Genomic DNA, 25,128 nt, shown 5'->3' on the forward strand with positions numbered 1-25,128 from the left:
CTCTGCCCCGTCTCTGCCAGTCCAATGGCTGTTTTAACCGCATGGATACCCCAGGGAGCCAGCTGGCTGCCATCCCGGCTTGTGCCAGTGCTCGGGGAGATCTGGGGCCTGGACAGGAGCTGGCACTGGGCCGGGCAGTGTCACACGGGCCCTGCATGTCTGTGGTGAGTGGCCGTGTGACGCACACCACACGCTGACCGTCACGGGGAGCCGTGTCACAGCGCTGGACGGGCTGACGAATCCCTTCCCAACACAGGCTCTTGGCCAGAAAATCTCCCCTTGCTCCTCACACCGACCCGCCCCATTGCCAGGGCTACCCCCACTGACACCCCCGCAGCACAAAGTGTCTGTGCAGGCCCCACACCTGAGCCCCCTGCCCGCTGCTCTTATTTCAGTCACGTCCCCGCCCGCCTTCCCCTCGCTGTGTCTGCGCCAGAGTCGCGCCAGCGCCGGGCTCCCCAAAGGCTGCAGAAGGGAAATAAACCCCCATGCACAGCCGGGAGGAAAGGCCCAGGGGCCACATTCACTGGCCCTGAGGGGCTGAGACCGATCGCCAGGCACCTCACTGACCAGCGCCTGCCCAGTCACAGGACGTGCCGGGACCCACCCAGCCTGAGCCGGGCCCGTGGGCTCCCTGGGCAGGGAAAGGGGGGAGACGCCCCCTCAGAATGGGCCCCATACATGCCAGCTTGCGAGCAGGGAGCCACCAGAGCCAGCCAATGGGAGCCCCCCATAGAGCGTGTGACCTAAGCCCCGGCTCTCATGGAGCTTGGTGCCTAATTCCCCGCTACGGGCAGGTGCTGAGCTCGGCCTAAGAACCCCCCTCCTGGGGCCAGGCAGCCCAGGCCCCTCACTGCCCCCTGGGCCAAGGAGCCAGGCTGGGGCCTCATGCAACCGGAGTGGGCAGGGGAGGGGTGGGGCCCACGTGAGAGCTTTCAGCCCCCTGGTTAGCCTCTGGGATGTGGGATCCTCATCCCCTCCTTTCTCTACCAGGTGGGGAAACTGAGGCAGGGTCTCCCTAGCTGGAGGGTAGGAGTTCTGAGGGGTGGGGAGAGTGCTATGATGGGATGGGGAGGGAGGCAGGAGTCCGGTTTAGGCTCCTGGAGGCGCCAGGCTGTTGAACGTCTGGTTTATGGCTCTACAGGCTCCCTGCCAGCCCCTGTGCAACCCCCGGGGAAGCCCCTGAGCCGGCATGTTCAGCTCTTAGCTTTGGGGCAGCTGGGGGGAGGGGGCATGGGCTCCCCATCCCCTGACCGCAGGTGCGGCCCCATTAGCTGGGCCAGGGACACACCCGTCACCAGGGGAACAAGCTACATAAAGCCTGAGATAAAATCCCCCTCCTCCCCCGTTTCCCCCCCCCTCCCCATCAAGCCACTTCTGCTCCTGTTAGAGAAATGCCTGGGATGGTGTCCCCGGCAAACTCAGCTCCTGCTGCCCCTCACCCAGCACCCCATGGCTCAACCCTACCCCTGGGGGCTGCTCCACCCTGCAGTGTGACAGAAGGTTGGTGACAGGCCGGGGAGTCTGGGCCTGCCCCCAAAAGTCCATCCCTGCAGGGGGGAAATGCTGGGGATGTGATGAGGATGTGGGCCTGTAAGGTGACCTCGACACTGCAGGGCTATTTTGGGGTATGGCGGTACCTGTAATATCTATCCTGCGTGTTAACAGTGCCCCCTTATTGTGAAATCCAATGGGCTCGCTATTCCAATGTCCTGGTAAACCTCATTCCATGAGGGGGAAGGGACATTACCGAATAGCAGGTTATTTCGATATTTCGTGCTGTGTAGACACCAAAGGGTTTTCAAAATAAGCTCAAAACGACAACGTCTGTAGCCCAAATTGTGTATCTTATGTCACCCCTCTGTCTACGCTGAAGACGCTACATCAGGTCTCTGTCTACACTAGAGACAATGCTTTAGTCCAGAGAACACATCTGCTCTTCTGAATTTTTTTTTTTTGGAAGAGCAGATGTGAACTTCATTTTATGAAGAAGAAGAAATGTTCCAAAAAAAATGTTTTTTTTTTTTCTGACATTTGGCCCAGTGTAGACAGGCCAAATGTTGGAAAAGCCTCTGAAAAAAGAAGCAGAAAAAGCTACGCAAATTGGGGTTCGCAATTTGCGTAGCTTTTTTCAGAAGAACAGTGTAGTGTAGACACAGCCTGAGTGTTGCTCAGCACTGGTAGGAGACATGAAGGGACAAAAGCGTCTAACGGCACCTGCAGCCTTTCAGAACAACCCCCAGCCCCAACCCCAAGTACAAGCCCTTCCCTCCACCCCCGTTGGGATCTACTGGGAACTGTCTGGACTCAAGCCCACTCCGGTGTGAGCCTAAGGATTGCCTGTTCTGTAAAAGCTGAACCCTGGAAATCAGTGAGCACCTAAAATGACTCTGGTGGGATTTTAACCTATAACTTTTGAATGATCAGCTTGGTTTATATTAGCCACCATCGCTTAGAAGTGCAACAAGCTTTCCATTGCACCACAGAGCCTGATGAAGTGGTTGTCTTGCTATCTCTGCTCTTTGCTTCGCAGCATGGCAATTGCTGGATGGAAAAAAGGGGGATCCAGGTCTGTCTTTTTCAGGAGAACAGGTAGGAAGAGGGCTACTGAAAATAAGGGATGAGACCTAAGCTACAGTTGGAGAATGTGGGCATTGATCCCACTACCTCTCGAATGCTAAGCAAGCACTCTACCACTTGAGCTAATTCCCCTGCTTGCGCAAGCATCTCCTGCCCCACCCACCTTGTTCCAGAGCCCACAACGTCCCTGCAGCTGCCTGAGGCTCCTTTCTGAAAGGGCCACTTGTGAGACTGACACCCGTGGGCCGGCTAGCTCGGAGGTTTAGAACGTGGTGCTCAAATCACACAGACGCATCTAAAGAGCAAGCCTCTTATGTCAAACCATAACGGGCTCTCTATTCCGACGTCCCTGTAAACCTCATGGCACAAGGAGGGAGGGGCGTTTTGGAATTGCGATTTATTTTGAACTAAGCGCTGTGTAGTCAGCACCGAATTACAAAATAAGCTATTTCAAAATTGACTCGAAATAAGCTACATAATTTGCATCACTTATTTTGAGCTATAGGATGCACCCCTAAGCTACATCTAGACTGGCATGATTTTCTGCAAATGCTTTTAACGTAAAAGTTTTCTGTTAAAAGTATTTGCGGAAAAGAGCATCTAGATTGGCACAGACGCTTTTCTGCAAAAGCACTTTTTGCGGAAAAGAGTCCAGGCCAATATAGACGCACTTTTGCGCAAAAAAGCCTCCCTTCAGCACCTCCTGCCTCCCCTTCCTGCCCCACCTCACACGTCCCTGTTCCCCTTCACCTCTCCTATCTGCCCCACCCCTCTCGATCCCCCTCCCCACCCTCTCTGGGGTGGCTCCCCCCGCCCCGCACGAGCTGGTAGCACCTTCCCTGGCCCCAGGCTGGGATCACAGCCCCCTCTGCTGAGAGCAGCCCTGGGACAGATACCCCCACTGCAGCCCTGGGGGGGGCTGCTCTCTGGGAAGGGAAGGGAAGGGAAGGGAAGGGAAGGGAAGGGAAGGGAACGGAAGGGGGGGTCTCTCCTACCTCCCCACCAAATGCTGCCCACCCTGGGGCGGGGGCTGGGCCAGGCTGGGGGCGCTGCCGTGGGAAAGGTTCCCAGGGAGCAGCTTTCTACATCCCACCGGCCCTGTGGGAGATTCCCCCTCCTGGCTGCAGCCCGGGCTCCGGGGGCCCAGCAGTGCTGCACCCAATGCTGGGGCTCAGGGATCCACCCGGAGCTGCTGCCAGGGGCCCCGCAAGCAGAGGGCAGGAAAGGAGCCAGGCTGAGGCTTTGCAGGGAGCAGGCCGGGCACCTGGCAGGAGGAGGCTCCAGCGAGCACAGAGCCTGCGCAGGGCCAGCCTGCTGGGAGGGGAGCAGGAGCATCCAGCACCATTCAGGCCACTGGCAGCCGACACGGGGGAGCTCTGAGACTCCAGGGCAAAGGCCTCCAGCCCCCCAGGCCCTGGGATTAGGTGGCTCTGGAACCAGGCCCCCTGGAGTAGCATTGTGGCCGGGGGGCTCTGACCCACAGGGGGGCTGGCCCCAGAGCCCAGGACCTGGGAGTCTGGTCAGCAAGTGAGACTCGCCCGTCAGTCCAAGCTGCTTTCCCCCCGGCTGCCGTTCCTGCCTGTCCCGTGCCAGCGCCGCACGCAGGCCAGTGGGGCAGGACGGGGGGTGTCAGTGGGGCCCTGCTCTCAGTCCGTCCCTCACAGGCCCTGTGGGCTGCTCGAGGGCTGAGCCCGTCGCCCAGGCCTGGCGCGGGGATGGAACATGGGGCACGTTTCCCCCTGTGAGCGTGTGCGGGGGCAGGAGGGAGCCACACGGGCCCGGCTGAAGGTTTTGTGCTGGGGCTGGAGGCTTGAGCCCGAGCTGTCGGCCTCAGCGGGACTTGCTCCTCCCCCCTCTCCTGCCTTGCTGCCTCCTTTGGCCAGCAGCGCTCAGGGGCAGCCGGGAGAGCCGGCACCAAGGGCAGAGGAGGCCGTGGCGCAAGCCCCTCAGTGCAAAATCAGTTTGCCAGAAAATATGCAAATAAGATCATGACTCATGCAAATGGGACCCTAATTAGCACCTTCTTTTGCTGAGAAAACTCGTCGTGTAGATAATGCAATAGAAGCACAGCGTGTCAGAGAATTGTTCCAGTGACGCTCCCAGACGAGGGGGTTACAAACCCCGCGCTAGACCCCGTGCCAGGGTTTCATCACCAGCGCGGCTGTTCCTGTTCTGTTCCGCGCTGTGAACGTTCCTGAGAAGGTTGGAACCAACCCGGCTCCTTTAGGGAGCGGAAGCTCCTACGGGCGGAGACTGAGGTGTTTAAACAGCGCGAGCAAACCGGGGGCAGCACCAGCCGGCCCAGGCGGGGGAGAATCGCACTCGGGTGTCCCGGGGTCTGGCTCGATCACAGCGGGCGGGCTACTGAGAAGGGCCGCAGGTGCAGGCTGCAGCGTTGGAGGCTGGGGAGAAGCCGCCGACTTTGCTGCCGCAGGGTGGGCTGGATCCTCTGTATACTCCGTGGCTGAACCACCCTCCCCCGAGGCAGTTGAGCGGCTCATGCCCCGGCCCTTACACGCGGCAGCAACCAGAGCCCCAAGCCCGCCTGCCCCTCCCGAGGGAAGCGCAGAGCCTGGCACTCCCAAGCTACCGGCCCAAGGGCCCGCGGGGAACCAGCACGCGGCCTGCGCCTGGAACAGCGGTGGGACTGGCAGCAGCTGCCCAGCCCGGCCCGCAGCAGCGAGCTAGGGGATGCAGCCACAGCTCGGAGATCTGGGCTCCTCCGCATGCTCGAGTGTACCCAGGGGTGCTCATTTACATATCCACAATGCATTGCACACAGTGATTCGCCATCCGCGTCCATGGGACAGAGTTTGCTCCTAAAGCCCCTGGATCCATTGCAAAACTCGGGCTATCAGCACGGCAGAGCAGCAGGCTGCAGAAGGGGTGGGGATTTGCAGACTGTCCGGTGTAGCCACCGTGAGTTGAGAAACAGATGCCGTTTTTCTGGCAGCACCTCTGCCGCTATTGCACTATACTCTGGTTTCTTTTCAGATTGTATAAATCTTTTGCCTTTTACTAAAGATTTCTGTGGAGAGGAACATTTATGAGTTTGTACTCAATTTTTTGAGGCTTTACTCCAGTGGAACTACCCAATGGTTTGAAAAAAAAAAAAAACAGAACTGAACTATTAGTTTTTGTACTGAGGCCTGTAGATGCCTGTGTCTATTTGAAAATGTTGTTGTACCTTATGGTGTACTATCTTTTTTAATAGTAGTAGTTGTGTTAGTCTAGTCTAGCTAAAACAAAAAATAGAGCTATGTAGTGTTAATAAGAGAGGTTACGTCTAGACTAGCATTATTTTCTGGAAATGCTTTTAATGGAAAAGTTGTCTGTTAAAAGCATTTTTGGAACAGAGCATCTAAATTAGACAGACACTTTTTTCCCCAAAAGCACTTTTTGTGGAAAAGCGTCCGTGCCAACCTAGACGCACTTTTCCGCAAAAAAGCCCCGATCGCCATTTTCGCGATCCGGGCTTTTTGGCGGAAAACAAATCTGGGCTGTCTACACTGGCCCTTTTGCTCAAAAGTTTTGCACAGAAGGACTTTTGCCCGAACCGGAGCAGCATAGTATTTCCTCAAGAACAATGACAATCTTACGCGAGATCGTCAGTGCTTTTGCCTAAATTTAAGCTGCCAGTGTAGACAGCTGGCAAGTTTTTCTGGAAAAGCGGCTGATTTTCTGGAAAAACTGGCCAGTCTAGACACAGCCTTCCATTAAAAGCATTTGTGGAAAATCATGCCAGTCTAGACGTAGCCAAGGGATACAATCAAAAAAAGTGAACACCTATAAAAAAGTCAAATCAAATTTCAGAACAGAGGAGAGATGGGAGGGGGGAGGTAAATGTCTGAGAGCTAATGATATTAGAGGTGATAATTGGGGAAGCTATCTTTGTACTGGGTAAGATAATGTATATAACTGGACAAACGTCTCAGATGCTTCTCCAAAGAATCAATGCACACAAAAGGGATATCAGACAGTATCACAAAGAAAAACAGTGTTTTGCCATTTCAACCAGAAATGGCATTGTCTCAGCGACTTGATTACCTGAATACTGCTTGGATACGTCTACGCTGGCATGATTTTCCGAAAATGCTTTTAACAGAAAAGTTTTCCGTTAAAAGCATTTTCGGAAAAGCACATCTAGATTGGCAGGATGCTTTTCTGCAAAAAGTGCTTTTGCAGAAAAGCGTCCGTGCCAATCTAGACGCGGTTTTCCCCAAAAAAGCCCCGATCGCCATTTTCGCGATTGGGGCTTTTTTGCGGAAAACAGTACTGTGCTGTTTACACTGGCCCTCTTGCGCAAATGATTTGTGCAAGAGGGCTTTTGCCCGAACGGTAGCAGCACAGTATTTCCGCAAGAACACTGACGATCTTATATGAGATCGTCAGTGTTCTTGCGGAAATTCAAGCGGCCAGTGTAGACAGCTGGCAAGTTTCATCTGATTTTGCGGAAAAACTTGCCAGTCTAGACACAGCCCTTCTAAGGCATTTTACCACCAGACTTGAAAGAGAAACCTCTGAATTGTCATTCATGCTTAAATTTTACGCTTTACACCCGGGCTGCGTTTAGATTGGCATGATTTTCTGGAAATGCTTTTAACGGAAAAGTTTTCTTTTAAAAGCATTTTCGGAACAGAGCGTCTAGATTGGCACAGACACTTTTCTGCAAAAGCACTTTTTGTGGAAAAGCGTCTGTGGCCAATCTAGACGTGCTTTTGCACAAAACAAAACAAACCTCCGCTGTCTACACTGGCCCTTTTGCGCAAAAGAGACTTTTGCCCAAAGGAGAGCAGCATAGTATTTCCGCAAAAAGCACTGATTTCTTACAATAGGAAGTCAGTGCTTTTGCGGAATTTCAAGCGGTCAGTATAGACAGCTGGCAAGTTTTTCCAGAAAAGTGACTGATTTTCCAGAAAAACTGGCCAGTCTAGACACGGCTCTGCAGGGGAGGGACCAGCACCAGAGGAGAGAGGCAGGGCAGGTGTGTAGAGGGAGGTGTTAGGAGAGGGAATGAGGAGGGGTAGCTCACATGATCAGTGTGGGGCTACTGGAGGAGTGGGCACGGGGGTGGGACGACCCCTTTTTTCTATTTTTCTCCCAAGGGGAGGCCCCGCGATATCGTGCTGCCCTGGGCCCCGCAAAACTCTCATCCGCCCCTGCTGCCAGGGAGGGAAGCCTCATCAGCACCGTTTTGCCAAAGAGAGAAGAGAGGCCCAGAAGAGCCGGGGTGACGTGCCCAGGGTTAGCCAGGAGGGCTGGAGGAGTGGGGCGTGTGTGTGTGCGGGAGAGGGAGGGGAGGGGGAGCAGAAAGGGTGGATGCTGCTCCTACTGGGAGGGGGAAAGATTCCTGTGCCTCCCCGGAAGGCTCCTGCCTTCTCCCCCCCACCCCACACCCACTTTCTTCTTGCCCCCCTAGTGTGCTCCGGGGCTACGTCTACACTGGCATGATTTTCCAGAAATGCTTAAAACGGAACAGTTTTCCGTTATAAGTATTTCCGGAAAAAGCGTGTCTACATTGGCAGGATGCTTTTCCGGAAAAGCACTTTTTCCGGAAAAGCGTCCGTGCCAATGTAGATGAGCTTTTCCGCAAAAAAGCCCCGATCGTCATTTTCGCGATCGGGGCTTTTTTGCAGAAAACACTACTGTGCTGTCTACACTGGCCCTTTTCCGGAACAGTTTTCTGGAAAAAGGACTTTTGCCCGAACGGGAGCAGCATAGTATTTCTGGTAAAGTGGCTGATTCTTACAGTAGATCCTCAGTGCTTTTCCGGAAATTCAAGGGGCCAGTGTAGACAGCTGGCAAGTTATTCCGGTAAAGCGGCTGATTTTCCGGAATAAGTGGCCAGTGTAGACACAGCCCGGATGCGCCCAGCTATGGAGGGCGACGGGCCCAGCTGGACCGGGGGTATTGGGGCGAGAGCGGAAGCCGCACAGACCCGGTGCCTCCTGAGTGGCGGCTCCTGTCCGAGCCAGCTCCTGCTGGGTGTGCGGGCCGCAGCCGGGGAGAGTGCCGGTGGGGTCGGGAGTCGGGGTGCAGCAGCGCCGCCAAAGTGGGGCTCAGGCCGGAGAGGAGAGAGAGCTCCGGGCCCGGGGAAGACAGGCAGGCAGGGGCGTGTCCCGGGGGGAGAGGTGGAGCGGCGTGAGTACGTATGCAGATGTGGGCGCAAGTGGAGGCTTGTGGGAGCGGGAGCGGGCTGGCGAGTGGGACCCGCCTTGGGCAAGCGGGGCTCGGTGTGGGTGTTGGGGGCGGCTTGGGGGCGGGTGCGGGCAGTAGGGGAGCGTTTGGGGCGCAGCAGTGTGAGTGCGTGAGGCGGCGTCCCCTGTGATGTGAGAGGGTTTGGGCGGTGGGGGGCAGGTGGTGGTTGTGCAAGTGGAACTCATACTTACCTGGCAGGGGAGATACCATGATCATGAAGGTGGTTTTCCCAGGGTGAGGCTCATCCATTGCACTGCGGGTGTGCTGACCCCTGCGATTTCCCCAAATGCGGGAAACTCGACTGCATAATTTGTGGTAGTGGGGGACTGCGTTCGCGCTTTCCCCTGGCGCTCGCTGTGAACAATAGACTGACAGATGACCAAGGCAAACAGAGAAGAAATGTTGCTGCTTCTGTTCTCGCTCTTTTTTCTCTCATTGCTAGTTTTTTGCATTTTTCTCTGCTCGGTCTCTGTTCTGTGTTAAGGCTTGGCTTGGCTGGTCCCTGGGGGGGGCTCTTTTTTCTGCTTCTTCTGCCATCTCCTGGAAAGCACATCGCTTTCCTAGGCCATTGATGCCCCTCTTCAATCACCCTGCTTGCCTTACAGGAAGTTTCCCCTAATGGCCTGCTGGCCCTTGCTGCAGCCCCAGCCCCTTGCTTCTCGTCCTGGCCTCCCCCCCCCCCCCCCCCCCCCCCCCCCCCCCGAGCTTCAGAAGAACCAGAAGTTCTCTCTTCTCTGCCTATCAGTCTTTTATGGCCCTGAAAACTCTTAGCAGCTCCCCTCTAGCAGACTCCCTTCCAATCTTCTACACCCCGCACAGTCAGTTTCTCTTGCATTTTTCTGCATTCCCTGTCTCCGATTTGTATGAGTCTGCCTCCCTTCCCGCCCACAGGGCACAATGCTCCAGCTAGGCCTAATCCTCACCGTGCAGAGCGGAAGAATTACTTTTCCTGTCTTCCGCACGACGCTGCTGCTTCCGCTAACGCGCCCCAGAACCATGTTCGCTGCTCTGGCAACCCATTTACCGCTCTCAACTCCCGTTTACCTCGCGGTCCGCTGTGACAGCCAGCCTCTCTCTGGCCCTCTCCCCTGCTGCGCCGATTCTTGTCCACAGTATTCCTTCCTAGACAGCCGTTTCCCATTCTCTCTCTCTCTCTCTCTCTCTCTCTGCCACCCTGCACGTGGGCGCAAGCAACGGATCGATCATTCGTAAGCGGAGTACTTTGCATTTGGCCTTATTGAACTTCATTGTAGTCTCTCCAAACCATTTCTCCGCTTTGTCCAGATCATTCCGAATTGCGAGGATCCCGTCCTCCACAGCACCTGCAACCCCTCCCAGTTCGGGGTCCTCCGCAGTCTTGATAAGTGTACTCTCTACGCCGCCCATCCGAATGGCCGAGGAAGGGAACCGGGCCCACAAGGAATCCCTGCCGGACCCCCGCTCGTTACACTCTTCCAGCGAGGCTGGGCATTACGGCGATAACTATTCCCCGGGAACGGTATCTCTCACCCTTTAGCAGCCCCCTGACGGTAGCTCCGTCTAGTTTGCGTTTGGCTAGCGAGCGCATTCGTGCGCAAGTCACGTGAGACGGTACCCACAGCTTTCCTGAAGACAGCAGATATACCCTTTTGATAGGTTGCCCCTTCCCCCTCTTCAGGAATCTCTCCCACCTGCCGCGAGTTTTCTGAAATAATCCTCCATATCTCAGATGTCACCCCAGTCAGCTCCTTGAGTACGGGAGGGGGGGGGCCCAACTCAGCGGCTGCCGAGAAACAGATTACTGGGGCTACATCTACACTGTCACCCTTTTCCGGAAATGCTTAAAATGGAACAGTGTTCCATTATAAGTATTTCTGGAAAAAGCACGTCTACATTGGCAGAATGCTTTTCTGGAAAAGCACTTTTTCCGAAAAAGCGTCCGTGGCCAATGTAGCCGCGCTTTTCCGCAAAAAAGACCCGATTGTCATTTTCGCGATCAGGGCTCTTTTGCGGAAAAGACTACTGGGCTGTCTACACTGGCCCTTTTCCAGAACAGTTTTTCCGGAAAAGGACTTTTGCCCGAATGGGAGCAGCATAGTTTTTCCGGAAAAACACTGACGATTTTACATTAGATCGTCATTGCTTTTCCGGAAAAGCAAGCAGCCAGTGTAGACAGCTGGCAAGTTATTCTGGAAAAGCAGCTGCTTTTCCGGAATAAGTGACCCAGCGTAGACACAGCCCAGGGGTTTGTAGTAATCTCTGCACATCAGAAATGCAGAGTGAGATGCAACTGGAGATGCAAAGGTTTCAAAGAAGTTGATCAACCTTTCAGGGGGCACTTGGAGTTGAAACAGGGACCCTTTTGCCTATAGTCAAACACTTTACCACTGAGCTACACCCCCATTACACTTGCTTCTTTGCATCCAGTGTTAGTGCCTGGGGCTGTGTCTAGACTGGCCAGTTTTTCTGGAAAATCAGCCACTTTTCCAGAAAAACTTGCCAGCTGTCTACACTGGCCGCTTGAATTTCCACAAAAGCACTGACGATCTCATGTAAGATTGTCAGTGTTTTTGCAGAAATACTATGCTGCTCCCTTTTGGGCAAACATTTTTTTCCGAAAAACTATTGCGCAAAAGGGCCAGTGTAGACAGCAGAGATTTGTTTTCCGCAAAAAAGCCCCGACTGCGAAAATGACGATCGGGGCTTTTTTGCGGAAAAGCGCATCTAGATTAGCCACGGACGCTTTTCCGCAAAAAGTGCTTTTGCGGAAAAGCATCCTGCCAATCTGGACACGCTTTTCTGAAAATGCTTTTAACAGAAAACTTTTCAGTTAAAAGCATTTCTGGAAAATCATGCCAGTCTAGACGTAGCCTGGGGCTGTGTCCACACTGGCCACTTATTCCGGAAAAAGTTTGAAGTAGGAATAAGAGATCCTCCGGAAAAGGGCTTTTTTCCAGAGGATCGGGACCAGTGTAGACGCTCTTTTCCGGCTTTTCTAAAAGCCGGAAAAAAGCGGCGGACATTTTTATTTAAATCCCCCGCGGATTTCCCTATTACGACCTGTAAAATTAGCATGCCCCCTTTGGAAAACGGGCCAGTGTAGATGAGCCCCAGGTGTCCTTTCTGATGGGACAGAACACGTTCTTCTCAGGGTTTGGGTACCATGTTGCTCTAGAAAGGCTTGTGGCCAAAACACAGACCTCGCTGTAAGCAAGATTTGAACCTGCGCAGGGAAACCCTATTGGATTTCTAGTCCAACACCTTAACCACTCGGCCATCACAGCTCTAAATAACAGCAGGCCAGGGAAACTGGTAAATAATCTCAGTGCCCAGGCCTGATGTCACCTGACCCACAGAATTCACACAGCAAACCATTTCAGCAGTCATGCAGAGGGGTCCTGGGTGCTCTGGTCTGAGGCTGCCTTAGAGGTGAGTTCAAGGGGAAACCTCACAAAGGAGATTCCAGGCAGCGAGGCCATGGGGGTCTCTGAGATTGCCCCTGTCCCACCTGGCTGTTGCCATGGTTGCTCTGTGAGGTCACTGCCTCCAACCAATGAGTCTGTCCCACCTGGCTGTTGCCAAGGTTGCTCTGTGAGGTCACTGCCTCCAACCAATGAGTCTGTCCCACCTGGCTGTTGCCATGGTTGCTCTGTGAGGTCACTGCCTCCCAGCCAATGAGCTGAGGTGCTGTAAAAGTTCCTTGTGATGTCACTGCTGCCTTGCAGGCTCATGTCCTGCCCCTGGCCAGCCCCTTGGCATGTGTGAGCTGCTCCCCCTCTGCCCCCCTCACTCAGGGCTGGTTCTGGGGCTCAAGCAGGGAACATCAGAGGCTGCTCAGGGGGCCACATTGCTAGGCCAGGGGCCCTCCTGTGGGGCTGTGAGTGTTGCTGTCCCTGCTGTACAGACACGGCCATAGAGCCTCAGGAGGCTGCAGCGGTGGGAGACACTTCCCTGGATTCGGGAGGGAGACGAAATGTCAAGACCCATGACTCGGAGCCAGCTACAGATACCCATGGAAAGCTGATTTTCAGAGGGGTGTGATCAGCCCTTCCTGTGTATCTGGCTTCTTCAAAGGGGATTCATTAGGAGCTAAAAGTTGAAGAAGGGCCATTTAGAAGGGTGAATTTCTTTCCCTGGCAGGCTTTTCTGTGTTCCCCAGTGGCTTAATGGACGAGGCACTGAGCTCCTAAGTCAGGGATTGTGGGGTCAAGTCCCACTTGGGGTGACAGTTTCCTTGTTATTCACTAACAAATAGTTTGCATTCCTTTGCTCTCTGAAATAGCTGGCGAGGATGCCCTTTAGTTACTGTCTCCTTTGCTGCAGAAGCTGTCCAGACTCCTCACTAGCTTGTGTTAGGTGCAGATCTGGTTGCTAAAACCCCAGGTATTCAAAGTCAGAATGAAGAGGCACATTTTACTCTAGAAGGCCCAGGAGTGACAGACAGCAAGAGGTGGCTGTAGCAGGGTCTGCCTGGAGACAAAGCGGAGCCTGAGGATGAGAAGGCCCATGCGAGGCAGAGACTCCAGAGCAGTGGGGTGGTTGTTATTTGGTCTGGCAAACTGACAGAAAATCCCCAGGCCCTGAGCATGGTGCGGGCAAGGCCCATGGGGCAGTTTGCCTGGTGGGGTTTCGGGGGTGGAGAAGCTGTGAAGCTCTGTGAGTGGATAAAGTCCCTGGCTGAGCTGTGCCCCCTGCCATGTGTGTGACTCAAACTGTCCCACGTCCCCTTTTGTGTATCTGTTGCGCTTCCAGCTTCTTTCCTTAGGCACGTTCATCCGGCAAAGACCCCCCCCCCCCCCAGGGGATCTTGTATCTTCCTTTGTGCAGCTCAGCCGCAGACACAGCCAGGGCTGGAAGGAAATTGCTGCACTTTGGGGCTACGTCTACACTGGCCCCTTTTCCGGAAGGGGCATGTAAATTTCACTAGTCGTCGTAGGGAAATCCGCGGGGGATTTAAATATCCCCCGCGGCATTTAAATAAAAATGTCTGCCGCTTTTTTCCGGCTTTTAAAAAAGCCGGAAAAGAGCGTCTAGACTGGCCCCGATCCTCCGGAAAAAGTGCCCTTTTCCGGAGGGTCTTATTCCTACTTCAAAGTAGGCAAAGACCAGAAGTGGTGACGCTGGGGTAGTGGCTGCCCTGCGCTCTCCGTGGTGTGAGGAGCTGGGCGGGAGAGGAGACCCAGAGGTTGTTGGGTGGGAGAGTAGAGTTTATCAGACTTTGGGCTGAGCTCTAGAGCAGCCAAGGGAGAGGTGGGGAAGTGACTTCTGGATACTCTGTGTGGCCCGGGCATGCGGACCAAGAGCCGTTCTTGTGTTTTTTGCCATAAAGTGTTGTTTCTGGGTCCTTTGCCTAAGATCAAGCACGTCTGCCTTCCGGAGAGCCATGTCACAGGCACAAGCCCCCAGAGACCCCTCCAGGGACACATCACAGGACCAAACAAGGGGCAGAAACACTGGGCACTGTCAGTGTCTGGGCCAGAGATAAAGACCCTCTTGGAGCTGTGATCCGAGGGGGAGTCTCTGCAGGCCCGGCAGTCAAGGTGGAGGAATGCAGACGTTTATGAACATGAAAACGGCCGTACTGACTCAGACCAAATGTCTGTCTAGCCCAGTGTCCTGTCTGCCGACAGTGGCCAGCACCAGGTGCCCCGGAGGGGGTGGACCGAAGACAATGATCAAGCGATTTGTCTCCTGCCATCCCTCTCCAGCCTCTGACAAACAGAGGCCAAGGGCACCATTTTATCCCCTGGCTAATAGCCTTTTATGGACCTAACCTCCATGAAATTATCTAACATATGGCCCAATGGCTGATGGCCTTGCAGAGAAAGGCCACCTCCCCCCTCCTGCATCCTAGCCCAAGTCAGAGCCAAGGTCAACAAATTGCGGGAGGGGTATGTGAGGGCCCGTGAGGGCAGGTCCCGCTCTGGGGAAGCACCGCAGCACTGTGCATACTGTGAGGAACTGGACCGAATCCCGGGGTGTGGGGAGCCCCTGTCTCCAGGGAGAGTTGTGGAGTCTGGGATGGAGACACCTGGGAAGCAGCGGCTGCAGCTTCAGGATGACAACGCTGATGACCTGCAGCGCCAGGGGATGCAGGAGGACTCCCAAACGTCTTCAGGCAGCGGGGAGGGAACATCAGGTGAGTGCTGGGAGGTTGCAACACCCAGGACATGTCGACACTTGCAGTCTCCTTCAGGAGAGGGATGCAAATGGAGACATTCGAAATTGTAAATGAAACCGGGATTTAAATATCCCGCGCTACATTTGCATAATCGTTTCCGGGTGCTGTTTCAAAATACTTTATTATGAAATAAAAAACACCGTTTAGATGCAGTTATTTGGGGAGAAAACCCTTCTTCCGAAATAACCCTTAAACACTCCCCTCTGGTCTGGACCTAACAGCAGTGTCAGCGTTTGCTAGTCGGGGCTCTGGACAGCACCTGCACAGAGGGAGATGGCAACTGCGGGACGCCCTGGCCAACTGTCCCAGTGTCTCACAGCAGAAAAGAAAACAAAAGAGGCCAATGCAAACAGCCCCCTGGCAGCCAGGGAGTCAGCACATCGGTGGGTGGGGCAGGGAGCTGGGGGCAGATTTTGACTCTAACTAGCTGGGTGACCTTGGCCCATTCAGTGAACCTCTCCCTGCCCCCATGGCCCTGTCTGTACAGTAGGGACAGCAACACTCACAGACCCCACAGGAGGGGGCTGGTTTAATGCTTCACCCCATGGCCCAGCAATGAGCCCCCAAGCTTGCCCTGTTCTGGAGCCAGGTTTGCTGTGTGAATTCTGTGGGGCGGGTGAGGTCAGGCCTGGGCACTGGGATTATTTACCACTTTCCCTGATCCTGGGACACTCCTGCCTTCACAGCTGTGGTGGCTGAGTGGTTAAGGCGCTGGACTAGAAATCCAATAGGGTTTCCCTGCGCAGGTTCAAATCCTGCTCACAGTGAGGCCTGCATTTTGGCCACGCCCTAACCAGGGCAACAAGCTGCACAACCCCTGAGCCACTCTCCCTGTCCCCAGTCAGTCCCTTTCTGCGCCTTCCGAGAGAGACATAGGGCATGGTGCCTTGTTATGGGTCCCTGGGCTCTAGGGAAACGCTCAGCTCCTGCAGCCTCTGCCCCTTGCTCAGCCCTACCCCATGGCGCTGCTCTGCTCCAGTGTGTGATAGGAGTTGAGTGAGAGGATGGAGCGTCTGGGCCTGCCCCCAAAGGTCCATCCATGAAGGGCAGAAATGTTGGGGATATGATGTGGGTCACTCCTCCTGAGGCACACAGCCCCCCCCCCCCCCACCCCCGCCGTGTTGGGAGCAAAGGGTCTAGAGAAGTATTGGGCGGGGGGGGGGTCTTGTTCCCTGCTCTTGCTCTACCTTGGGCAAAGAATTAGTAACAGAATATTTGTCCAAGTTTATGTACAGAAAAAAACTGACAAGCATGTTTCTGTGGGGTGGTGGTTATTGTGTTTGCTTGATGTGCAAAAGGCTCCTGGTTCAAAGCCAAGCAAAAAGTGGGAACAGGGGGTTCTGCTCCTATCTGTGGCTCCCCAGGTAAACACAGCCCCTGCTGCTTGGGGATAAGCCCAACTCCCAGATTGAGTAAAGCAAGGAACAGCAGGAGCCCTGTCCTAGAAAGGGAGGGGCCAGTGTGTGTGAGTGCATGGCCCAGACAGACAGCCCCAGGGTGCAAGGACATCTCTAGTGGCCCTGAGGGGGGGAGACATGGGTGCTAGCAACATGCTCATGTGGTGCCATGTTCCAGCACTGCCAACAGGGAGTGTTGTTTGTGGTGTCACCTGATTCCCCCCAACAGTAGCCCTTGTACCTGCCCTGTGGCAGGATAGAGACCCAGGGCCAAGAGAAAGCAGGAAGAGCCCCAGGATGCAGCTCATCTCCCCTTTTCTCCTGCAGTGCAGGTTGTGAGAACAGCTCTAAGCAAAACCATCAACTTGAAGTAATTAGCCCCTATTGGAGCATGCCAAAGCCTGGGATTGAACCAGGGACCTTTAGATCTTCAGTCTAACGCGCCCTCCACTGAGCTACTTTGGCTGGGATAAGAGTCCTGTGTGGCCTGTAATTCTCTGTCCAGGATGTTTTGCCGCATGTTGTCATGCCCTGCCCAGGAAGGCCAGACTGGCCTTTCCACAGCGCCCCTCCCCCACAGCCCGGAGCCAAGGTTCCCTCTAAGCCAGGCCTGGGCAATACAGGCCAGCGGGCTGGATCCAGCCCATGAAGCCACCCAACATGGCAGCAAGAAGCCTCAGGCAGATTCCCTGCTCGCCCTGCCCCCACGCACAGCTGAGAGAAGGGGCTGCTGGGCCCTTTGTGTGTCTCAGCTGTAGAGGAAAAGGCTTCAGGCCTGGTCCCTGCTCCAGGCTTGTTTGTGGCCAATGGGAGCTGCCTGCTTGAAGCCCTGGCCAGTCCCCACAAGCTCTTACTCACCCAGGCGTGTGACCTGTGCCCCCTGCGCAGGGAAGGGGCTGCCTGAGAAATGTGCTTGGCTGCTGGGAGTGTCTCCCAGCCAGAGCCTGCCTCTGGCACCCCAGCCCCTCCCTTCCCTCAGCCACTGGCCCTCCCTGTGATGGAAAAGGGCAAAGACCAGGCAGGTTTCATGAATACAGATAAGGCTGGTTTCCCTGACTAGGAATCGAACCCAGGCCTCAGCAGTGAGCTAAATCACTAGACCACCAGAGAGACAAACACCTGAAGTGTTTCCTGAGAAAAGGGGATGCTGGGAAATTAGTGTCCCTGCTCCCTGCACAATCCCATTGGCTGGTTTCTGGCCATGGGAAGCACCATCCCCTCTCCACTCAGGCTCTTATTCACCCACCCACATGGCCCCTGCAGCTTGTGTGGGGGCAGGGAAGTAGCTGCCTGAGAAATGTGCTGGGCTGCTGGCTGGGAGTGAGCCAGGTAAGTCTCCCAGCCAGAGCCTGCCTCTGGCACCCCAGCCCCTCCCTTCCCTCAACCCACTGGTACCCCACATAAACCAAACCCTCTGCCCCCCTCCTGAACCCTCACCCCTCCCAGATCCTGCACCCCAGTCCTCTGCCCCAAGCTCCTGTCTGCACCAACCTGCATCCCAGACCCCCACCTCCTCCGTTAATAGCATGGAAAAGTGCAGCCCTGGGAGCATTTCCCGTGGAAAAGATGGCCAAGCCCAATCCCCTACACAGAGCCCCAGAAAATACCAATGGACACTGGGCACTTGTAAAGCTCCCTCTCGGGCAGCGCTACGGAATGGATCCGGCTGACTAACGCCATCAACAGACGAGTCCCAGTGAGACTTCTCAGCCCAAGTGCAGAGACCGTGGAGTCTCCCACTCCCAGCCCAGAGGCAGAGGGGCAGCACCCTGAGGAGGTGGGTCCCGAGGCAGCAGAAACCTTTGAAGGGAGCAGAGATGGAAGGAGAACGAGTCACCTCTTCCCAGGAGAGATGTGGTGGGAAACTACCAGATCCGGTGCAGATCTCACACATGGCAGGGGGGATGTGCTCTTGCGCAACATGCCACCACAGCCAAAGGGACTTTCAGAGATGAAGTCCAGTCCCCTGCCTCACAGCAGAACAAAGCACCATCCAGATCGATGTCTTTCCAAAGCAGGAAGCTACTAGGAGTGGGGTTTGAACCCACACAGACAAACATCTATTGGATCTTAAGTCCAACGCCTTAACCACTCGGCCATCCTGGTGATGAAGAGAAAGGCAGACGTGTGCAAGTTCTCTCCCCAAATACCCCAGGGACTCGCTCTCAGAGTATCTGCCCGTCCCATCTCTGTGCCAGGGCTTCCCTCCTAAAGGGTGAAAGAGCCGCCCCCTCCTCCGCAGAGACGGTTTTTGTTGTGCAAGAAGGGGCAGTGTAGACGCTCCTTCTGGTGCAAGAGCCTCTTCTACAAAAATGGTGGCTCATTAGGTATGCAAATGAGGCTTAGCGATATTCAACACTTAGCCTCATTTGCATATTTCTCATGCAAGAATCCGTGCGTGTAGACATAGCCCTAGTGTTTGCCCTGCTTTGCATTTGGCCAGCCCCCATGGATCAGGCCAGTGTTTCCCAACCTTTTTTTTTTATACCATGGACAGCCAAGCCCATTCACAAACTTGTGCCAGACCAGTAACATTATATTTACATGTCTGCATATCCATTATGCAAATAACAAATATGCAAATATGGAAATAAACTGTTGCCAGTCCCTACAGATCAGTGTTTGCAGATATCTACACTTAAAAAAATCACAGAAACAATTCCCCTCAGGCTGCTGGAGGGGGCAGCTCCTCCCCCAGGGGGACTGGTGCCTGCAGAGGGAGGGGCGCAGGGAGAGGCACCCACAGAGGCAGGGGGCATTTGGGACACCCTGGTTATAAACTTCAGAAATGTTGTTGGGGCAGAGAAGTTGGTGCCCCCAAGTGCCACCACCAGTCACCTCTGCCCCCCCTCCTGCCCGATGGGGGTGGGGGAGTTGCCGTTGCCCCCTTTCACTTTCTATGACCCCCCCGAGTTTCCCTCCATTGAAACCCCTGCTCCCAGCCACCTCATGCCTGGCATGATCCCCCCAACCTCCCTTCAGTGGCTCCTGCCTCCCCTTCCCACCCCACCTCACACATCCCTGTTCCCCTTCACCTCTCTTACCTGCCCCCACCCCTCTTCAGCCACCTCCCCACTCTCTCTGGGATGGTTCCCCCTGCCCGGCATGATCTGGTAGCAGCTTCCCTGGCCCCAGGCTGGGATCACAGCCCCCTCTGCTGAGAGCAGCCCATGGCCAGATCCTCCCACTGCAGCCCTGGGGGGGCCTGCTCTCTGGGAAGGGGAGGTGGTGCTATACCCAATGCTGGGGCTCAGGGATACACCAGAGCCGGGCCCTGCAAGCAGAGGGCAGGAAAGGAGCCAGGCTGAGGCTTTGCAGGGAGCAGGCCGGGGACCTGGCAGGAGGAGGCTCCAGCGAGCACAGAGCCTGCGCAGGGCCAGCCTGCTGGGAGGGGAGCAGGAGCATCCAGCACCATTCAGGCCAGTGGCAGCCGACACTGGGGGAGCTCCGAGACTCCAGGGCAAAGGCCTCCAGCCCCCCAGCCCTGGGGTTAGGTGGCCCTGGAACCAGACCCCCTGGAGTAGCATTGTGGCCAGGGGGCTCTGACCCACAGGGGGGCTGGCCCCAGAGCCCAGGGCCTGGGAGTCTGGTCAGCAAGTGAGACTCGCCCGTCAGGCCAAGCTGCTTTCTCCCCGGCTGCCGTTCCTGCCTGTCCCGTGCCAGCGCCGCACGCAGGCCAGTGGGGCAGGACGGGGGGTGTCCGTGGGGCCCTGCTCTCAGTCCGTCCCTCACAGGCCCTGTGGGCTGCTCGAGGGCTGAGCCTGTCGCCCAGGCCTGGCGCGGGGATGGAACATGGGGCACGTTTCCCCCTGTGAGCGTGTGCGGGGGCAGGAGGGAGCCACACGGGCCCGGCTGAAGGTTTTGTGCTGGGGCTGGAGGCTTGAGCCCGAGCTGTCGGCCTCAGCGGGACTTGCTCCTCCACCCTCTCCTGCCTTGCTGCCTCCTTTGGCCAGCAGCGCTCAGGGGCAGCCGGGAGAGCCGGCACCAAGGGCAGAGGAGGCCGAGGCACAAGCCCCTCAGAGGGGACAGGCCTGAGGCCTCTGGCTTGCCCAGGCTCACGCCAAGGGGCTTTCTGTGGTGCCGGGCGGGGGAGGGAGGCCAGGCCCAGGCCGGTGGGAGAAGGGGCAGCGCCTGCCAGGGCAGCAAGGGGAGCTGCAGGGAGCGAGACGCGGCGTTTCTGCCTGGATCACTCAAGGGTCCTTCTGCGGGTGAAGCGCCTGTGACACCCCTGTCCTGCTCGGCTCTCCTGACCCTCCCCTGGGAGGCCGGCCCCTTTGGGGGGGCTCTTGCCCTGGCACTCGTCCAAGAGCCACCTGGGCAAAGCAGCCTGCTGCAGGTACCATTATGTAGCTCAGCTGGCAGAGCAGAGGCCTGTAGCGGGTGCTCGGCAAGTGCCCTTAGGTTGCTGATTCAACTCCAGCTGAAAGGAGAGATTCTTCTCCCTCCCCCTGGCTGCAGGCCCGGCCTTAGGACCAGGCGGCTGCCTTGGGTCTGTCCCTTTGGGGCCTGCTGCTACAATTGACAAAAAGGTTTTGGGTTCCAGCTGCCAATCTAATGTCTTGGGCTGGGCAGGCCTTGAGTCATGGCAAGAGCTGGAGGGGAATGGGGAACGGCTGCACTTTGGAATGGGAAGGGGGTGTCTGGGACCATAAAGTAGAACAGTTTTAGGGCTGCTTTTACGGAGGGCACCATGGCTTAGTTGGCTAAAGTGCCTGCCTAGTAAGTAGGAGATCCTGGGTTCAACTCCCAGTGGTGCCTTGTTGCCAGGTCAATGGGTCTTTTCTTCCCACCATTCTTCAACATGTATCTGGAGTTGGTTTTACCTTCACTTGAACTTGGTGGTGCCTTCACAGTGGGAGTGGGATAGTAGCAAAGAGCAGGAGGTGCCCTCAGGATTTGATTTAGTGAGGCTTAGCTAGACTTGCTAAATCAAGCTCTGGAAGATGGATTGCAGCAGCAATCTCTACCTGAGTGAAGACATGGCCTAATGATGCAATTAGTTAGATACCGACACTAACAGCCTCACTGCGGGTAACTCACAGAGGCTACATCTACACTAGAAATTTTCTCCTTAAAAAATATGTTAATGAGGGACTCAATTGCATGAGTCACGATCTCATTTGTAGTTTTTCTGCCAATGGGGATTGTTGTGCAAAAACAAGCAGTGTGAACATTTTTTTTGCACAAAACCACCTTTTTTCACAAGATTCTTATGCCCCCCAAAAGAGGTATCCTGATCTTGCAGAAAAAGGGGGCTTTGCACAAAAGGAAAACTTCCACACTGGTTGTTTTTGCACAACTACCGCAGCACAAAATCAGTTTGCCAGAAAATATGCAAATAAGATCATGATTCATGCAAATGAGACCCTCATTAGCACCTTTTTTGCTGAGAAAATTCATAGGGTAGCCATAGCCGGAGATTCTGGTGCTGATCATGCAATAGAAGCACATTATGTTTAAACAGCTGCCATATGAATGTACCGGAAAGTCACAAGGATCAATGATCTGTGTGAAAGGCAGGTGGCCAGTAATCAGAGCCCCAGGTATGTTGTGTGCACAAAGGAAGGCAGGAATGTGCGCCAGGCAGTCTGATAATGGTGTTTAGTGTGTGTTTGTAACAGGCTCCTGCCCATCTCCGGTAGATTTGGGCACCTCCTCCACCAATTGCAATACACACTAGGACGTTCCTCCCCAGCTGGGTGTGGTTCTTGTTCTTCTGCACAGCACAGCCCATGGAGACCAAGGACCTGCCATTGGGCTTCCAAATCACACCCTTGTTGAACGGATGGAAACAGAAACCAGACACACAGCGGGTTTGAGCTGGCTCCAGCCGAGGGACGGGTTTGCCTGGTTTATGGGTGTGACGGCGCGTTGGGGGTTCCCCGTCTCCTGCACCCCGAAATGGCACAAACAGACTGCACCAGCCAGTGGAATTGAGGGTGGTTTATTGCTCCTCCAGCACAGCACAGCACAGATGTAATCTGGTTACAGGAACTGGGGCTAAGAGGTCTCAATGCCCCCCTTGAGATAGGGGAGCCCCAGCCCCCTCCCCAGCTCCTTCTTCTCTGCCTTCCAGCCAGCAACTCCCTAACTAACTTCCAGCCCTGCCCCCCAGCCAGGGCAGCATCCACCTTCCTTTGTTCCTCTCCATGGGGGGTGTCTGGCCACTGGTTCAACAAGTTTGGCATTACCTTGGCCTAGTGAGGTTTTCCCTGCTGGGTCTTGCTCCAGACAGCAGGGGTCACCACAGCCCAGCAAGTACCCCCACTATGTCACAATGGGCATTGGCACAGGACAGCAGTGAGGGTTCGTATTCATTTATAGAATCCAAAAAATAGAAACCTAGAATGCAATGGAATTGGAGAGATAAATGTTTCCATTGAATGGTCAGTTGGATTTGAAGTAACGCTCATATAATTTGTAGTCTATCACTGAGCTACTCTCCCTGATGTTTGCACTGTTAGGAGTTGAGAAGGGGACAAGAGGCTTTTGTAGCCCACACACCCCTGGGCCTGTCTCCATCACTTCTGCCTCTGCCAGGTGAAGGGAGACCGCTGGGCCCAGCATCTTTCTACCCAACCAGGGCCGGCTTTTGGGGAGAGGAAGGGGCCACTGGAGGCACTTGGTCCCCTGGCTGTGTCCATGGGGAGGTGGCTCTGCTCAAAGCCAGACTGGTTTTCCTATTGTTAGGCAGGACCCTGCAATCCATGTTCTCTCCTGCTTTTGTAGCCTCTGTTGCCTTCTGCAGGTGCCCCTTCTGACGGGACAGGCATGTTCTTCTCAGGGTCTGGGTACCATGTTGCCCTAGGAAGGGGTGTAGCCGAAATACAGGCTTTGCTGTGACCAGGATTTGAACCTGCGCAGGGAAACCCTATTGGATTTTAAGGCCAACGCCTCAACCACTCGGCCATCACAGCTTTAAATAACAGCAAGCCAGGGAAACTCATAAATAATCTCAGTGCCCAGGCCTGACGTCACCTGACCCACAGAATTCACACGGCAAACCATTTCACCGGTCATGCAGAGGACTCCTGGCTGTTCTGGTCTGAGGCTGGCTTAGAGGGGAGTTCTGCTTCCAGGTCTCCCTCCTCCTTCTTGTTCTTCTTCCTTTCCCTTTCCCTCCTTCTTCCTCTTCTCGTTTCCCCTTTTCCTTCTTCTCCTTGGTCTCCTTGGACCCCAGTTTATATAGTGAAAATTGAGTCCTACTTAACCAATCCTTTTCAACTTATTCATAAATGATCTGGAGAAAGGGGTAAGCAGTGAGGTAGTAATTTTGCAGATGATACCAAACTGTTTAGGATAGTCAAGACAGAAGCAGACTGTGAGGGACTCCAAGAAGATCTCACCAAACTGAGTGATTGGGCAACAAAATGGCAAATGAAATTTAATGTGGATAAGTATAAAGTAATGCACATCGGGAAAAATAACCCCAACTATACGTACAGTATGATGGGGGCTAATTTGGCTACAACAAATCAGGAAAGAGATCTTGGAGTTATCGTGGACAGTTCTCTGAAAACTTCCACGCAGAGTGCAGCGGCGGTCAAAAAGGCAAATAGGATGCTAGGAATTATTAGGAAAGGGATAGAAAATAAGACCCAGAATATCTTCCTGACCCTGTATAAAACTATGGTATGCCCACATCTGGAATACTGTGTACAGATGTGGTCTCCTCACCTCAAAAAAGATATTTTGGCCTTGGAAAGGGTTCAGAAAAGGGCAACTAAAATGATTAGGGGTTTGGAACGGGTCCCATATGAGGAGAGGCTAAAGAGACTGGGACTTTTCAGTTTAGAAAAGAGGAGACTGAGGGGGGATATGATAGAGGTCTATAAAATCATGAGTGGTGTGGAGAGGGCTGATAAAGAAAAATTATTTATTAGTTCCCATAATAGAAGAACTAGAGTACACCAAATGAAATTAATGGGTAGCAGGTTTAAAACTAATAAAAGGAAGTTCTTCTTCACACAGCGTGTTGTCAACCTGTGGAACTCCTTGCCAGAGGAGGCTGTGAAGGCTAGGACTATAATAGAGTTTAAAGAGAAGCTGGATAAATTCATGGAGGTTAGGTCCATAAAAGGCTATTAGCCAGGGGATAAAATGGTGTCCTTGGCCTCTGTTTGTCAGAGGCTGGAGAGGGATGGCAGGAGACAAATCGCTTGATCATTGTCTTCGGTCCACCCTCTCTGGGGCACCTGGTGCTGGCCACTGTCGGCAGACAGGATACTGGGCTAGATGGACCTTTGGTATGACCCAGTATGGCCGTTCTTATGTTCTTATGTTAACCAATTATTTTAATATGATTTTACTAACCAAAGCTAACATACTATTATGATTTACCTAACCAATCATACTCTACCACCTTTGTTGATTTTCCCCCAGCAAAATTAATTATACAGCCGACAGAAACAGTTACAATCCAGACAGCGACCACACAGACAAACAACAGGAAAGTGAAGAGAATAATCGTAGAGTTCAAGGGAAAACCTCACAAAGGAGATTTCAGGCAGCCAGGCCATGGGGGTCTCTGAGATGCCCCAGCCCTGCAGCCTGTCCCACCTGGCTGTTGCCAAGGATGCTCTGTGAGGTCACTGCCTCCCAGCCAATGAGCTGAGGTCATGTAAAAGTTCCTTGTGATGTCACTGCTGCCTGGCAGGCTCATGTCCTGCCCCTGGCTAGCCCCTTGGCATGTGTGAGCTGCTCCCTCTGCCCCCCTCACTCAGGGCTGGTTCTGGGGCTCACGCAGGGAACATCAGAGGCTGCTCAGGGGGCCACATTGCTAGGCCAGGGACC

At 54.5% G+C, this 25,128-nt stretch overlaps 8 non-coding genes across 8 annotated transcripts; 4 read left to right on the top strand and 4 right to left on the bottom strand.

Moving 5' to 3' along the window:
• Window positions 1-5,554: 5,554 nt before the first annotated feature.
• On the top strand, window positions 5,555-5,670 carry LOC142824527 (U5 spliceosomal RNA). Its single transcript, XR_012899385.1, has one exon. It is a non-coding gene; the product is annotated as a U5 spliceosomal RNA (small nuclear RNA).
• A 3,291-nt stretch (window positions 5,671-8,961) lies between these two features.
• On the top strand, window positions 8,962-9,125 carry LOC142824500 (U1 spliceosomal RNA). Its single transcript, XR_012899360.1, has one exon. It is a non-coding gene; the product is annotated as a U1 spliceosomal RNA (small nuclear RNA).
• A 2,834-nt stretch (window positions 9,126-11,959) lies between these two features.
• Window positions 11,960-12,041, bottom strand: TRNAS-AGA (transfer RNA serine (anticodon AGA)). The gene has a single exon. It is a non-coding gene; the product is annotated as a tRNA-Ser (tRNA).
• A 3,582-nt stretch (window positions 12,042-15,623) lies between these two features.
• Window positions 15,624-15,705, top strand: TRNAS-AGA (transfer RNA serine (anticodon AGA)). Its single transcript has one exon. It is a non-coding gene; the product is annotated as a tRNA-Ser (tRNA).
• Window positions 15,706-16,727: 1,022 nt separating this feature from the next.
• Window positions 16,728-16,800, bottom strand: TRNAF-GAA (transfer RNA phenylalanine (anticodon GAA)). The gene has a single exon. It is a non-coding gene; the product is annotated as a tRNA-Phe (tRNA).
• Window positions 16,801-18,358: 1,558 nt separating this feature from the next.
• On the bottom strand, window positions 18,359-18,441 carry TRNAL-UAA (transfer RNA leucine (anticodon UAA)). Its single transcript has one exon. It is a non-coding gene; the product is annotated as a tRNA-Leu (tRNA).
• A 2,578-nt stretch (window positions 18,442-21,019) lies between these two features.
• TRNAT-AGU (transfer RNA threonine (anticodon AGU)) lies at window positions 21,020-21,093 on the top strand. Its single transcript has one exon. It is a non-coding gene; the product is annotated as a tRNA-Thr (tRNA).
• Window positions 21,094-23,170: 2,077 nt separating this feature from the next.
• On the bottom strand, window positions 23,171-23,252 carry TRNAL-UAA (transfer RNA leucine (anticodon UAA)). The gene has a single exon. It is a non-coding gene; the product is annotated as a tRNA-Leu (tRNA).
• Window positions 23,253-25,128: the final 1,876 nt, after the last annotated feature.

This window comes from Pelodiscus sinensis, unplaced genomic scaffold (genome assembly GCF_049634645.1).
Source record: "Pelodiscus sinensis isolate JC-2024 unplaced genomic scaffold, ASM4963464v1 ctg35, whole genome shotgun sequence".
In the NCBI taxonomy this organism is placed as follows: domain Eukaryota; kingdom Metazoa; phylum Chordata; order Testudines; family Trionychidae; genus Pelodiscus; species Pelodiscus sinensis.